This window comes from Pinus tabuliformis, chromosome 7 (assembly GCF_031772625.1).
Source record: "Pinus tabuliformis cultivar Carrire ecotype Pingquan chromosome 7, CPIR1, whole genome shotgun sequence".
Taxonomy (NCBI): Eukaryota; Viridiplantae; Streptophyta; class Pinopsida; order Pinales; family Pinaceae; genus Pinus; species Pinus tabuliformis.
The window spans coordinates 777,485,695-777,499,498 of NC_142293.1; the positions used below are offsets into that span (position 1 = coordinate 777,485,695).

General features: G+C 43.6%; 1 protein-coding gene across 2 annotated transcripts in view; it reads left to right on the forward strand.

Moving 5' to 3' along the window:
• The first annotated feature begins 1,558 nt into the window (after positions 1-1,558).
• Positions 1,559-13,804, forward strand: part of ALA2 (aminophospholipid ATPase 2) — a 426,245-nt gene continuing 413,999 nt past the window's right edge. Inside the window, exon 1 of one of the 2 annotated variants that reach the window (XR_016266798.1) lies at positions 1,559-1,785. The gene's annotated coding sequence lies outside the window, so the exon portion shown is untranslated. The remainder of the gene's footprint in view (positions 1,786-13,804) is intronic. The other variant, XM_089458821.1, reaches the window with a different exon arrangement.

Consider the following 13,804-nt stretch of genomic DNA (forward strand, 5'->3'; position numbering starts at 1 on the left):
GAGCATCAACCTCAAAATTTCACTCCCTGAAAATATGATGGACATAAATATAATCAAAAGATCGTTTGATCATAAGAACTCCATATAAGATAGGTATGAGAGTATACACATGACAAGTAGATGCTTCATTGAACCAGTCTATGATCACATGGGCATCCCCAAAAATTTGCAGACATCCCTTTTCTAGGGAAAAATTAGACTATAGAATTCAACGAAATTATTTGAACCTCTGCCCAAACCACTCTTTAAATTGTAAGAATGAGAATCAGAGAGAAAAAGAATAGCACCCCCGTCGCACAATCCATCCCTGTTGTAATAATCGTTGAAAAAAGCCCAAGGGAAAGACCTGTCTATGACCTCCTCTCTGATGTGACGTTGTGTGAACGATTCCTTCTCTTCTAGGATCAACTTGTAGATGGCCATCACTTGACCCAAAATACGACTCACATTGGGATGCTTTTACTGAAAACTAGGACTGTTTCGACCAAGGCCAATTTATTAACAAAGGCAAATTTCTCAATTTTGGGTCTGGAGCCGCCCTCCACCAAGATGACCAAGCTTCGACAAACAGAGGTGCCTTGCTATTGGATCGAAAGGGAAAGAAAATAATTAATCGATTGCCAGATATGGATAGAAAAGGGACAAAGCAGGAATAAATGGTCAATCGATTCTTTAGTTGCTCGACAAAAAGGACACCAAGTAGGACCTGCAAAATTGCGCTTCTTCAATCATTCACCTATAGGAGCTCTGTTTTCTAATAGATACCAATGAAACAAGCACAATTTTGCCAGACTTTTTAATTTCCACTAAGGCTTCCACCACCACACCAGATTTTCAGGCTCCCAATCCCCAAAAATATACATATAACCTTGCTTTAGGGAATATTCACCTGATCAAAGAAAAAATCCACAAAAGATCATACAGTTCGTCCTGGATCCTAACATGAGACATATTAAGAGGTCTAGAATAGACGAACCAGGACTCATGCCATTCTATAGGAAGATTTAGAGCAACAAGTGAAAGCCAACCCTGAGCCCATAGAGAGGAATAGTCTCAATCAACCACTTGATTTAACGTTTTGATCCTTTGTACACCCAAAAAAATTAATTAGACCTGGAAGAAGTATGAAAAATTCCCCAACCCGACCAAAAATCCAACCCAATTTTAACATGAGTTCGAAATCCCGATATGATTCCAATTATTAATAATGACAAGTTTGAAATTACCCATAAAATATAAACAAAATCGATTTATATGGAGTTTAGTCTCCATGATGATGAAAATAGATGAAAAATAAAAACAACTTTCCACATTATTAACCAAAATAGCATGGCATCCAACATTAAAAGTGAAACTAGAGAGAGGGCATCCAACATTAAAAGTGGCTTTAAACTAAAACGAGATTAGTGGTTAAAAAAATAAAAATAAAAATAAGGGCGTTGAAGTTAGCGTAATGTAAACGGCGGGACTAAAATTAATCGTGTCTTATTTGATTTGGTAGACTCGGCCGAAACATAATGAATTTTGACTATTATTAATTTCGACCATTCCCGCGACAGAGGACACGGTTACAGTCAATTACCCGTCGAGATCACATAAATGCTTACGGAGCTCCAGATATCAGTGTCACAGATGAATAATTGGAGGTGCGGGGATCGATTTCCATGATGCAAATCTACTATGTCATCGATTCCTTCTACTCCACTGCTCTGTTCGTGCCCTTGGACGGACCAATTTTCATAACATCCATACATTAGTGCCTCAAGGAGGAATAACTTCTGTCTGGTAAGTTCATAAACTTCGAAGCATTTTCTTTTGGCATTTACGTTGATTTGATTCCTCGCAGTAGCACAAATTTGGGTGTAATTAGTTTTTAGCAATAAAAATGGATTTTATCTCCAGAGCTGCGTGGTACCTTTAGATTAATATTAATGACACTTTACAAAGCCCTTCTCCTGCCTTCTAACGCCCCGGCGTTTCTTTCCCTTTTGGAAATCCAAACTATTATTTTCTTTAAATAAAAAATCCTTATATTTGATATTTCTGAGAATGAAATCAGAATATACATTGTTCAATCCTGTACGGACTCAAGCCTCTCTTGTTCTCTGCATTGTCTACCCCAGCCAGAAGACTAAATCCACAATTTTAAGTCTTCTTGTAGTGTCTTATAGACAACTATTCCATCAAAAAACATCAACCAGACATCTTACTTATCCTGTGAATTTAAAACTCACATTTCTTACAATGGATCTGAAAAACCTCTACAAAAAACCACCATCTAATACCGAAAGACCAGTTAAATACAACTTTTTTTTTGTAGCTGAAACGAGAGTGTCTCCTCTGAATTCAAGTTAAGCAACCCTCCTGCAATAGAGAAGCTTCTTTAGACAGCTTATCCGGCTGTGTATTGAATTCACGGTATACATGTGAAAATGAAGTAATTTCAAAAGAGGCTTATATCTCTTGGACAATCTTCATAATTGGGAGCAGACTGAAATTACCAATGTTGCATCTCCATAGACCTGAATTTTTTTTAGTCCTCTTTCCTCTGCAATTTTCAACAAAATCCAAGGGGTACAGAATTCAGGTCGATTGTTTGAACCTTGGCCAGCAGCATACTTCAGCTTAAGGTAGTGCATAGAGTCAAAACAGCCCCTGCTCCACATATACCATGGTTTCCTTGACTTGCTCCGTCGAAGAAGCCTCAAGGCCTTTCATGGTCAATACATGGCATTAATAAGGTTCTAGGAGAAACCTATTCATGGTCAATACATGGCATTAATAAGGTTTTAGGAGAAATCTATTCATGGTCAATAAATGGCGTTAATAAGATTCTAGGAGAAATCTATTTGAGAAGTACTTCATTATCAGCTCAAGCCATTTTAACCTTGCGTGCTACCTCTGCAGATGTGATAACCAAATCCTGAAAGATCATCTGATTTCTGGTCCACCAAATCCCATAAGCTACCTCTGTAGATGTGATAACCAAATCCTGAAAGATCATCTGATTTCTGGTCCCCCAAATCCCATAAGCAAACAGGCAGGGGAGAGCCTTATATGCTGCTATTGTCTTATCATATAACCAGTCAAAAAGTTAATCAACCAAAGTCATCTTTTCCATTTAGATTTTCCCACTGTGGCTTTAGTAACCTTATTCCAGACTGCTCTAGAAAAAGGATAAGTCACAGGTAACTGATCCACATTTTCCTCGCTACTCTTGTAAAATATACATCTGCCTGTCCCTATTCTGTTCCTCTTCTGTTCATTATCCAAAGTGAACAGTTGATTGGCTAGGGCCAACCACAGGAGAATTCTTGTTTTTAATGGACAAGAAATTTTCCAAACACATCTCCACTGCAAAATTCTCCCATCAGTCAAATCCTTTTCAATTCTTGCTGCATATCCCAGCTTTATATTGTATAAGCGATATCCCAGATTCTTGGATCATGTAAGTTGGTCCTCATCTTCAGTCAATTTAATAGCACTATGATGAAGTAGGCTGACATAATGACCCTGTTCCACGGCTAGATCCCCTTGCAGATTCAGATTGTCTGCTGTCTTCCATCCTTGTGCCAAACATTTCTGTTAACCTGTGTGGCTGCAGATTTGGTTGCGGGTTTTAAGTAAAATATCCCATGGTAATGGGGCTCTTCCAGCAAAACATCTGATAATCTGAAATTGCCTGTCTGTGGATTTTAAGTAAAACATCCTATGGTCATGGAGCTCTTCCAACAAGACATCTGATAATCTGAATCTGCCTTTGACCCCCATCCAGGGATCTTCTCCAATCCTCAGTTTGCTACCATTCCTAATTTCAGCGTTTCACGAGGACACATCCCCCAAGGTGGGGTGCATGCATCCCACACTTTCCACACACCTAGGATGGGGGGATGCTTGGGGAAATGTTTCCTCACGTCCCCCTTTTGGGGAGACACAGGGAGATGCATGGGGAAACATTTCTCCAGCGTGGGGGATGCGTTTCTCCAAAAGGGGTGCTCGTGGGCATCTCCCCTTAGAAAGGGCTAGGCTCCCTCCCTTAATTTTGCTTGAAAACAATAATTTACGAGTGGAGAAGCTTAATATTCAACCCTAGGGCCCTACTAATGCTATGTAATTAATGGTAATGTTAAATTCTTAACTAAAAGAATGAAGATGAAAGAATGTATTCATTTTCGTCCTTTTACTTAAATTATTAACATTACCATTAATTGACTCAAGATGTTTGAGAGTGGTTTTGACCTCATTGGATTTCATAGGAGAAAGTAGAATTTTAGATCTCACTCAAAATCCATCAGACTTAACAGTTTTTAGGATTTCAAGATTGGAGGGATGTTTCCGTTAGATTCTATCATCTATGAGGGTTTGGAACTAGCATTTAATCAAGAATGCCAAGCCGAGAAGCACCCCTTTTGAGGGGAGATGCATCCCCCTCAATTTTGTCTAATAGCCTTGAAATTTTAATATATATATATATATATATATTTGTTTTTATTTTTTTTAGACGAAAAAAGAAATTAGAACTAAAATGAAAAAGACATAAAAAGTATCAAAACCTAATATAATTTGCAATTCCTAATTCAATCCTTCGACTTGACAAGCTTACCTCTACTCGGCTTACCTCGTGGTGGTATCTGACTTACTAGTTAACCATTGCCCCTCCTCCCCCGCAATGCTCCTTCAATGCTCATTGTCCATTTTTAATTTTCAATTTTACCTTTCTGGTCTTGACTCTAGATATTGATGACCTTAGACTAATTCTTTTTCTCGTCACTCTTTACTATTTTTGAGTTTGAGTTATCAATTTATTATTCCAGTTTTTAGACTAAAGTATCTACTATAGTCCATTTTGCTTAGTACTAAACAGATTAAATATGATGAATGATGAATTTAAATTTTAAATCAATGTAGAATCTAGAGTGATGAATGATGAATTTAACTTTTAAATCAACGTAGATTCTAGAATGATGAATATGGATCAATGTATTTCATTATTGAATCTCGTGGTGTATGGATGAATGATGTATGTATCAGTATGAATGATGTATGTATCAGTATGAATGATCAGTATGGATCAATGTATTTCATTTTTTAATTCATTTATGTATGGATCAATGTATTTATGCTTTCATCATTGAGGGTATTCCCACATCTCCCTGTCCCCCCTAAATTTCCCTAAAATTTGAAGGTACTCTCACATGTGACATGTCCTCCTAGTGCGTCTCCCTGCACTCACGTCCCCTGTCCCGGAGTCTTGGTGGAACATAGACTAATTTGCCAGTCTGCCCATTTACCTATTGAGGGGAAAGCTTTTATCAAGGCTTTCCATGCTATAGAGTTTCCCGAATCATGTTTTCTTTCCAATCTGAGTTTCTGAACCATGCTTCCATAGTTATCCTCCTTAAATGCTTAGTTATCATAACTCTTCCCCAAAGGTCATCATTGTAGACCAGCCTCCAGAGACTTTTGTCTGCTAGTGCTAAACTAAAGAGGTAAATACTTTTCCACCCACATCTCCCAGCTTCTTTTGGGGCTACCAGCCTTTTCCAATTAACCAAGGGAATATGGATTACCTTCATGAAATCTCCAGTACTCTATATTGTCACTTTTAGGATTAGTATGGGTTCGTGGAGGTGGTTATGCTAAATTATAATTTTGAGCTGAATTAGAGTCCGTCCTTGGCTTATTTTCGATAAAAAAAGTCAAGTGTTTGGCATATGAAAAAATCTGTGGTTTCCAGACAAAACAATAAGCACTTTTATCTATAACATGTGTAAATTTAAGGGTTTTTATCGCAAGCAGTGACCTGTATTCTTCAGGTAGTATCACTACTAGGGCAGGATCAACAAAGTTTTGTAGCTTGAATGGTAAGGTTGTTGCAATCCTGGAAAATACTTGGTCTTTGGTCTTGTGACCCATGCTGGAACTTCAGTACATGGGTAAGTTTACAGAGAGAGCTTCCCATTCTGTTGGCTTTCATAATTCGAGTGACAACATTAAGTGCTAGAGTTAATTACCCTTCAATGCAAGTTAAGCTACAGAGAAGAAGAGGAGAAGGGAAGAGAAGTGGACCTCAACCCAGGGACTTGTACCCCAAAGCTGGCTATTGATGATGTTATAGTAATTTTGGCACATGAGCTGTGTTATACACGCTACTGAAAATTAATCCAACATAATTGGCCACGGGGATCCATCCCAATACAAACAAAATGCTTTCAAACTTGCAAATCATTTTCTATGCTTGATAGATTAGTGTCAAAACTGCATGCTCAACTCTTTAGAGCAATGTGATTCCAAAGTGCCAATGTAATTTTGTTCCTCTCTTTCTTCCTTGCATTCAAATTATGCTGTTGGCTATATCTCTCCATATTTGTTTATAATAGACAGCATGGCACATGTCCAAGTTACGTATTCTTTCTTATAAGGTGAAACCTGAAGGTGTTATTGTGGGTGATTGCCCTGGGTCAACTGTCACATGGCTTGCATCAGAGGAAGATGCCTAAATCTGAGTCTCTATGATGTCCCCTCTAATTAATTTCACCCAGCAGCCACACCAGTTTTGCAATTTTGGCTAAGTCATGGCAATTTTGATGTTTTGGAGTGCTTAACTTAGGGGAAGTGAGTTAGGAACTTAGGAGGACCCCACTTAATTAAATTGGCTAAGGAGGGTCCCAACATAGGAGAAAAAGGGAAATCGAAGTTGTAGTGGATGGTGGGGACCACCCCAAAAGAGGAATACACACCCCTTGAGCAAACTCGCACTTTTGGAGGGAGAAAGACCAAGGTGGGGTCGATGCATGGGGCCCACATGGAGAAGGGGGAGCTCAAGGATAAGTAGTGAGAGATGCATCATTTTGGGGGCTTTTGAACCTTTGCTAATTGAACCTAACTAGCATGCTTGAGTTGTTGAGCTAAGTCTGCAAGTGCTGTTCAGCACACGAGATTCTCAGGTGAGATTCTCACCCTACCTTCGGTGGACTTCGAGTGCTAGCCCAAGGAGGAAGATCTACACCATTTGGGAGCTGTCCAGACTTGGCATCAATGCATTTTGTGGGATTTACTCAGCAGTCTAGGTGCAGGAAAGGAATACGCACTACCGGGAGAGTGGGTTGTGGAGCAGCAAACTTGCTGAGTTTTCCAGGAGAGCCTTGGACCATTTTCTACTGGAGATTTGTAGCGTTGGGCAGACACATTTCTGTGGGGATTTTGCTGTAGCAGTGACACCATTTCAGGGACTGTGTGGGCTTGCCTGCGCAGAGGGAGTTTTTGGGCCACACGTGGGAGCTGAGGGGGAGAGACAATTGGGCTGAACTGAGTTGGAGATTTGGTGGGACATCTAGAGAGGAGTTTTGCCAGCATTTACCCTCATTTTGGAGGCACTGAACAAGGGTATTTCCAGGTGGGCTGAATTACCCAGTAGTTGGAGGAATACGTGGAAATTGGGGGTAATTTCAGGGGTCAGAACTAGGCCAAACCCTTTCTGGGTTTTGGTGGGTTATTTGAGAGGAGACCAGGGTTAATTTCCTGGAATTTTCTGAGCACTAGAGGAGGGCCAAATAGCAGATCTACATCAGCCAACAATGCAGTTTTCCAGGGCCAGCGCAGAGCTTAGAGGGGAATTGTCTTCCCATCATCCGGGCCATTGTCTTCTTCACCTGGGACTTGTTTAGCTTGCCTTTGGCAAGCCCAGGTGCACTCACTCCATACTTTTGTTGTACCCCCACTGATTTATAATAAAATGGCTCAACTTGGCTCAGTTTTTGGATGAATTTCTGGGTGTTTACTTATGTGTAAATTTTTTGTGTGCATGTGCTATTATGGCTGTTTATCACTATTAATTTTCCCTTAGGAATATTACAGTGGTATCAGAGCTCATAGTCTTGGCTCAGCCCGTGGGAGAAGCCTTCAGTCTATGACACCAGAGGACAAGCAAAATATCACGTACAGGAGGCAGAGGTACAAAAGCAAGGAAAGACAACTACAGATTACCCCTGATCCAGAAACCCTTGAGCTGGAGGTTGAGGGGCCAGATATGGGGGACAATCAAAATGACAAAGTGAGTAAAGAGGAGGAATTTGCCCAAAGCCTCTTGAAGGCTATCCACGACTTGTCTAGGGGTATTGATGAGTTGAGGCAGCAGAACAACAATAACAACAAGGGCAAGGGCATTCAGGGAGACATCCATTTGGGTGAGGGTTTAGGTACCTCGCACCACTAGGCAACAAACCCACCCAACGCACCTCATGTCTCTAGCACACCACCCAGGTCAACTATCCCTACATTTTTAGCATCGGGTGCTGGAGGGCTGCAGGGGCAGGAGGACATGCCCATGGGAGACTATTTTGTGGAGTACCAGTCCTATGGGGTTGATTTCAGAGAGGTCATTACCTTCAAAGACTTCTGCCAACTTAAGGGCAACAATAGGAGCAAGGGGCAGAGTAGAGGAGGCTAGCACTGATTTGCAGTGCATGGTGGGAAGGTTATTCCTTCTAACTTTTGATGGCTCACCTAAGAGCTCAGCCAGGGCAAAATGCTGTAGGTAGAGCCCGAAATTTGTAGGATGCTCTTCCTAGGACCAGAGCATAGATACCCACCAGACCAGTATTCCAACAAAGGGGAAGAGACACTAGACCCCCACCACAGCGAGATATTTAGGGGCGTGGGCAGCTGGATGATGAGGCCAGGAGGGACCTCCGTAGGAGGAAGTTGTGCTTCACTTGCCAGGAGCCATGGGCACCAGGGCACCGGTGTACCAAGGGCAAGGCACACTTCATAGAGGTATTTTCTAACAGTGAGCCAGAGGATGATGCAGAGCAGGAGGTAGGCGTTGGTGATGATGAGCCACAGGTGACAGGAGGAGGTGGAGGACCACCACCCCCACCAGGAGGAGCACCCTTCTTGCCTGCAACAAGGGTTATCACTTCACTTAGGGGAGTGCTGAAGTACCTTACTTTGAGGATCAGGGGCACGGTGCAGGGGCAACGTGTTTCGGTGCTAGTAGACAGTGGGGCCACCCACAATTCGTAGATGCCTAGATGGTGGAGAGGAGGGGCATGCACATGGAGTCCTTTGAGGGATTCTCGGTCTTGGTGCCGAGAGACTGTACCATGTAGTGTACTAGATACGTTCCTGGGATGACAGTGGTGATGGGGAACTATTCTATGATGGACCATTTCTTTGTGGTTGATGTTCCAGACACCAACGTGGTGCTTGGTGTGCAGTGGCTGTATTCTCTTGGGCGTGTCACCATTGATTGGCAGAAAATGAAGATGGAGTTTGCGGGACAAGATGGGAAGATGGTTATGTTGAGAGGTATGCACTCATACCCCCCACAGACAGTATTAACGCATAGGATGGAGGCAAACCTGAGGCATGGGGATATAGAGTGGGCTGTAGAGCTCAGGATATTTGATGCAGGCACTTGGACATCTAGGCCATTCTAGACAGGTACCCAGTAGTGTTTGGAGACATTTCACCAGGACGACCACCCGATAGGGGGTTTGAGCTCACTATTGAGCTAGAGCCAGGGGTGCAGGTAGTTATCACGACCCCATACAAACATCCCAAGGCCTATTGAGATGAGATTGAGTGGGCTATTCATGAGTTGTTGGAATTGCGACACATCAGGCCCAACTCTAGCCCCTTTGCTTCATCAATTTTCTTGGTGAAGAAGATGTTGAAGTTTCTAAGTTTACTTAGTTTAGAAACTCTTCATGCACTTTTTCTGATTTATTCCTACCTACTTGTTATTTTTCTTTAACAAGTTATTTACAAAGTAAATACTGAAAATAAACACTAGTGCATGCTCAACATATTACAGATCAGCAACTAAAAGAAACAAGAACAAACACACCACATGACACCATTATTTTTGGACCAATGTCCCCAAAAAACCCAATGCGGGAAAACCGATGCAACTATCTGAGGGTTTTCTTATTAAGCAATATCAGAGTACAATCTGGGTGCCGAAACTGGCCTACCCAACAGAGAATTTCCTTAGCAACTACACCTCACAGTTTGAGAGAAATTTCCTTGCTGAAACCCGGAAAACCCTTCTGGCAGTGCCTCAGCACAAAACTGCTCTGCAACCCCAGTGTCTGCCCAATCTGGACTGCGTCAGCCCCTCTCTGTCTCACGCTGGCCTTGCGTCAGCTCTGGGAGCCTCTGCGTTAGCTGCCTTGGCCCCTCTAATGCTCTGCGCAGCACTTGGCTTCCTCTACGTGGCCCTACGTGAGCCCTTGCTGGCTATGCATCACCCTCCTTGGCTGCTGCGCTGCTCTCGCAGCACAATCTCTACTTTCTCTATTTCTCTGTACTCAATGCCCCTCAACTGCTCTCTTGATCACTGATTCTGTCTCTCTTAGCAAACCGTGCTCTAGAGAATAGAATGACTGATCATCTGGTGTACCCTCCAAGTGACCCTCAAGCCTCCTCTTATACTTTTTCTGTTGACATCTCAACGGCCGAGATTAAGTCCCTAATCAACGGCTAAGATTAGATCTGGCTTGATCCATGTCTTTTGGACCACTCTAACACAGATTCATATTAATACACATTAATATTTTATTTTCCCTAAGTTTAGACTTAGGGACTCCATTAAAAATATTAATTATTTTAATATCTCTTGATCTGTTTAGAATCTGCCCAAACCCTTTCTGGGTATTGGAGATCTCATGTGCTCCAACCTCTCCACCAAATTTCGTGGCTAGAGCACATTCGATGCTACCCCAAATCAACACTCCCTCTTAGCGATGACTGTGCTCTAGGCTCTAGCAATACTCCTCACTGAGTATTACTTTGATCATCCGGCATTGGTACTTGTGCTGATGCTAAGCCTTCCTGCCCATCATCCTCTGCACTGCTGCCTCCTGTACTACTGCCCATGGTTCTGCCACTGCCACTGCTGCATCTGTACGACAACTCCCTCTGCATCCGTGCTGCTGTTGGTCCTTTCTCCCAGCATTGCATCCGCATTGCACCTCCTCTCATCAAGCTGCATCGTGCTGCCCACTGTTGCACTGCAACTTAGTTACTGAGAAGTAAGTAACTGATCTCCCAACTAACGTCCCTGTCGGGCTAGAAACACCCTCTGATGCTGAAGCTCCCTCTGTCGCTGACAAGTGCTCCCTCTCTCTGACCTCTGCGCTGTTGCAACAACTCCCTGCATCTTGCACTGTTGCACACCTCTTTGTGCCTTCCTGCACTGGTGCAACACTCCTGTGCCTCTCGCACTGCTGCAGCCTACTAGCTCTGCGCTGTCTCGGGACTCCTGCACTGTAGCTCTCTCTACTGCTCCATCCGCATCCGTCTCTACCCACTCAGCCAGTCCTACTACTCCTCGTTGGGGCTCCCGTAGCAAGGTCTAATCTAAGAGGCTGGGTACCTCAAGGATCCTGCCCCTCATCACATGTAGTTCGCCTGACTACAACTCGATGTCTCCCCACTTTCGCTCAAGTGGCGCATGTGCACTCATGGCATAGTCATCGTTTGTCAAAACATCCTTCTCTGCCTGTGCTGGTGCTGCCTCAGTCTTGGAAGACTCTCCTTTACTCTTCTTCCTTGGGCACTGGGTCGCATAATGACCCATCTCTCCACAGTGGAAGCACTTGATCTTGGAGAGATCTTTCTTCTTCTGCTTCTCCTGCTTTCCCTCAGATGCTAGGGCCACATCCTCCTCCTCCTGCTGAACTTTGATCCCTCTGCTGCTGCTACCTGTCTTTGACTGCGGTCTGATCTCTTCCTGGCGAAGAGTTGCCCACATCTCATCCCAAGGTAGGAGAGTTCCTCTGCCCAGGATACTTTGAACAAACACTTCCCAATCTTCTGAGACAACGTTCAGGGCTGTCCTCACCATAAGCTCCTGATTCGGTGTCGCTCCTATAGCAGTCAACTGGTCTCGGATCTCATTCAGTCCTCCAGGAAGGAGTCAATTGATTGATCCTTCTTCATCTGATACGACCTCATCTGGTTCTCAAGCAACATTCTTCTTTGCACAGAAGTATGTTGGTACAGGTTCTTGAGAGCCTCCCACATCTCAACTATCATTTCTGTCTCGCCTATATGTGGTACCACATGATCCTTGACCCTGCCAAGGATGCACTTGGCCCTCGCCATCGCCTCTTCGTACTTGCCGTTATCATTGGGGTCGACTGGGATAGCTATAACCTTCAAGGCGAAGTTCTTGACACGATTCCTGTCAAGCACTGATAAGATTCTGGCCTTCTAGGTTGCGAAGTTCGATGCTTCATCCAGTCTATATTGGTCTCTTACCACGTGTAGTGCCATGACGCTCCTCTACATCCCTCCTGGAAGTTCTCTGTTCGACTCCTCTGAGTCTCTACTTCCCATTTGGAAGTTCGCTTCTGGACTCCCTCTGAGTCTTGATTTCGCTACTGGAAATCCTTTTGCCGCTTGTTGAGATGCCCCCTACTCTGATCGTCAGGTACTATTCTGACTACAGTACCTCACAGCTCCACTCTGCAATATTTCTGCAGCCTTCTAGACTCCAACAATTGCCTCTCTGTGAACTGCGTCAGCCCCTCTCTGCCTCACGCTGGCTTTGCGTCACCTCAAATGGGTCTGCGTCAGCACTGGGATGCCCTGCGTCAACCTCTAGCCCTCTATGTTAGCAACGCTGGCCTCTCTGAGGCTCTGTGCAGCGCCCGGCTTCTTCTGCGTGGCTCTGGCTGGCTTTACGTCACACTTCTTGGCTTCTGTGCTGCTAGAAACAACTTTTGTCACCTCAGGACAACTGTTTTCTGCTGCTATTGCTCCGCTCGGCTGATGTCTTTTAGTCCTCCTATGATCTGCAATCACGCTCTGATACCATGTTGAAGTTTCTAAGTTTACTTAGTTTAGAAACCCTTCATGCACTTTTTCTGATTTATTCCTACCTACTTGTTATTTTTCTTTAACAAGTTATTTACAAAGTAAACACTAAAAATAAACACCAGTGCATGCTCAACATATTACAGATCAACAACTAAAATAAACAAGAACAAACACACCACATGACACCATTATTTTTGGACCAATGCCCCCGGAAACACCCAATGCGGGAAAACTGGTGCAACTATCTGAGTGTTTTCTTATTAAGCAATATCAGAGTACAATTTGGGTGCCGAAACTGGCCTACCCAATAGAGAATTTCCTTAGCAACTACACCTCACAGTTTGAGAGAAATCTCTTGGTTGAAACCCCGGAAAACCTTTTCGGCAGCTCCTTAGCACAAAAATGCTCTGCAACCCCAGCGTCTGCCCAATCTGGACTACGTCAGCCCCTCTCTGTCTCACACTGGCCCTGCATCAACCCTAGGAGGCCCTGCGTCAGCTCTGGGAGCCTTTGCGTCAGTTGCGCTGGCCCCTTTGGTGCTCTGCGCAGCACTTGGTTGCCTCTGCGTGAGCCCTTGTTGGCTCTGCGTCACCCTCCTTGGCTGTTGCATTGCTCTCCCGGCACAATCTTTGCCTTCTCTGTTTCTCTGTACTCAATGCCCCTCAGCTGCTCTCCTGATCACTGATTCTATCTCTCTTAGCAAACCCTGCTCTAGAGAATAGAATGACTGATCATTTGGTGTACCCTCCAAGTGACCCTCAAGCCTCCTCTTATACTTTTCCTGTTGACATCTCAACGACCGAGATTAAGTCCCTAATCAACGGGTAAGATTAGAGTGGATCACATTGAGACTCATGGTTAATGGGAGCCTTTGATTATGTAGGGATGATCACAGTTATAGGGCCAGTCTAGCCCATGTCATGTGTACTTGTGTCATACCACATGGCTATGTGTCATAGAGTCTGTATGTGTCCTT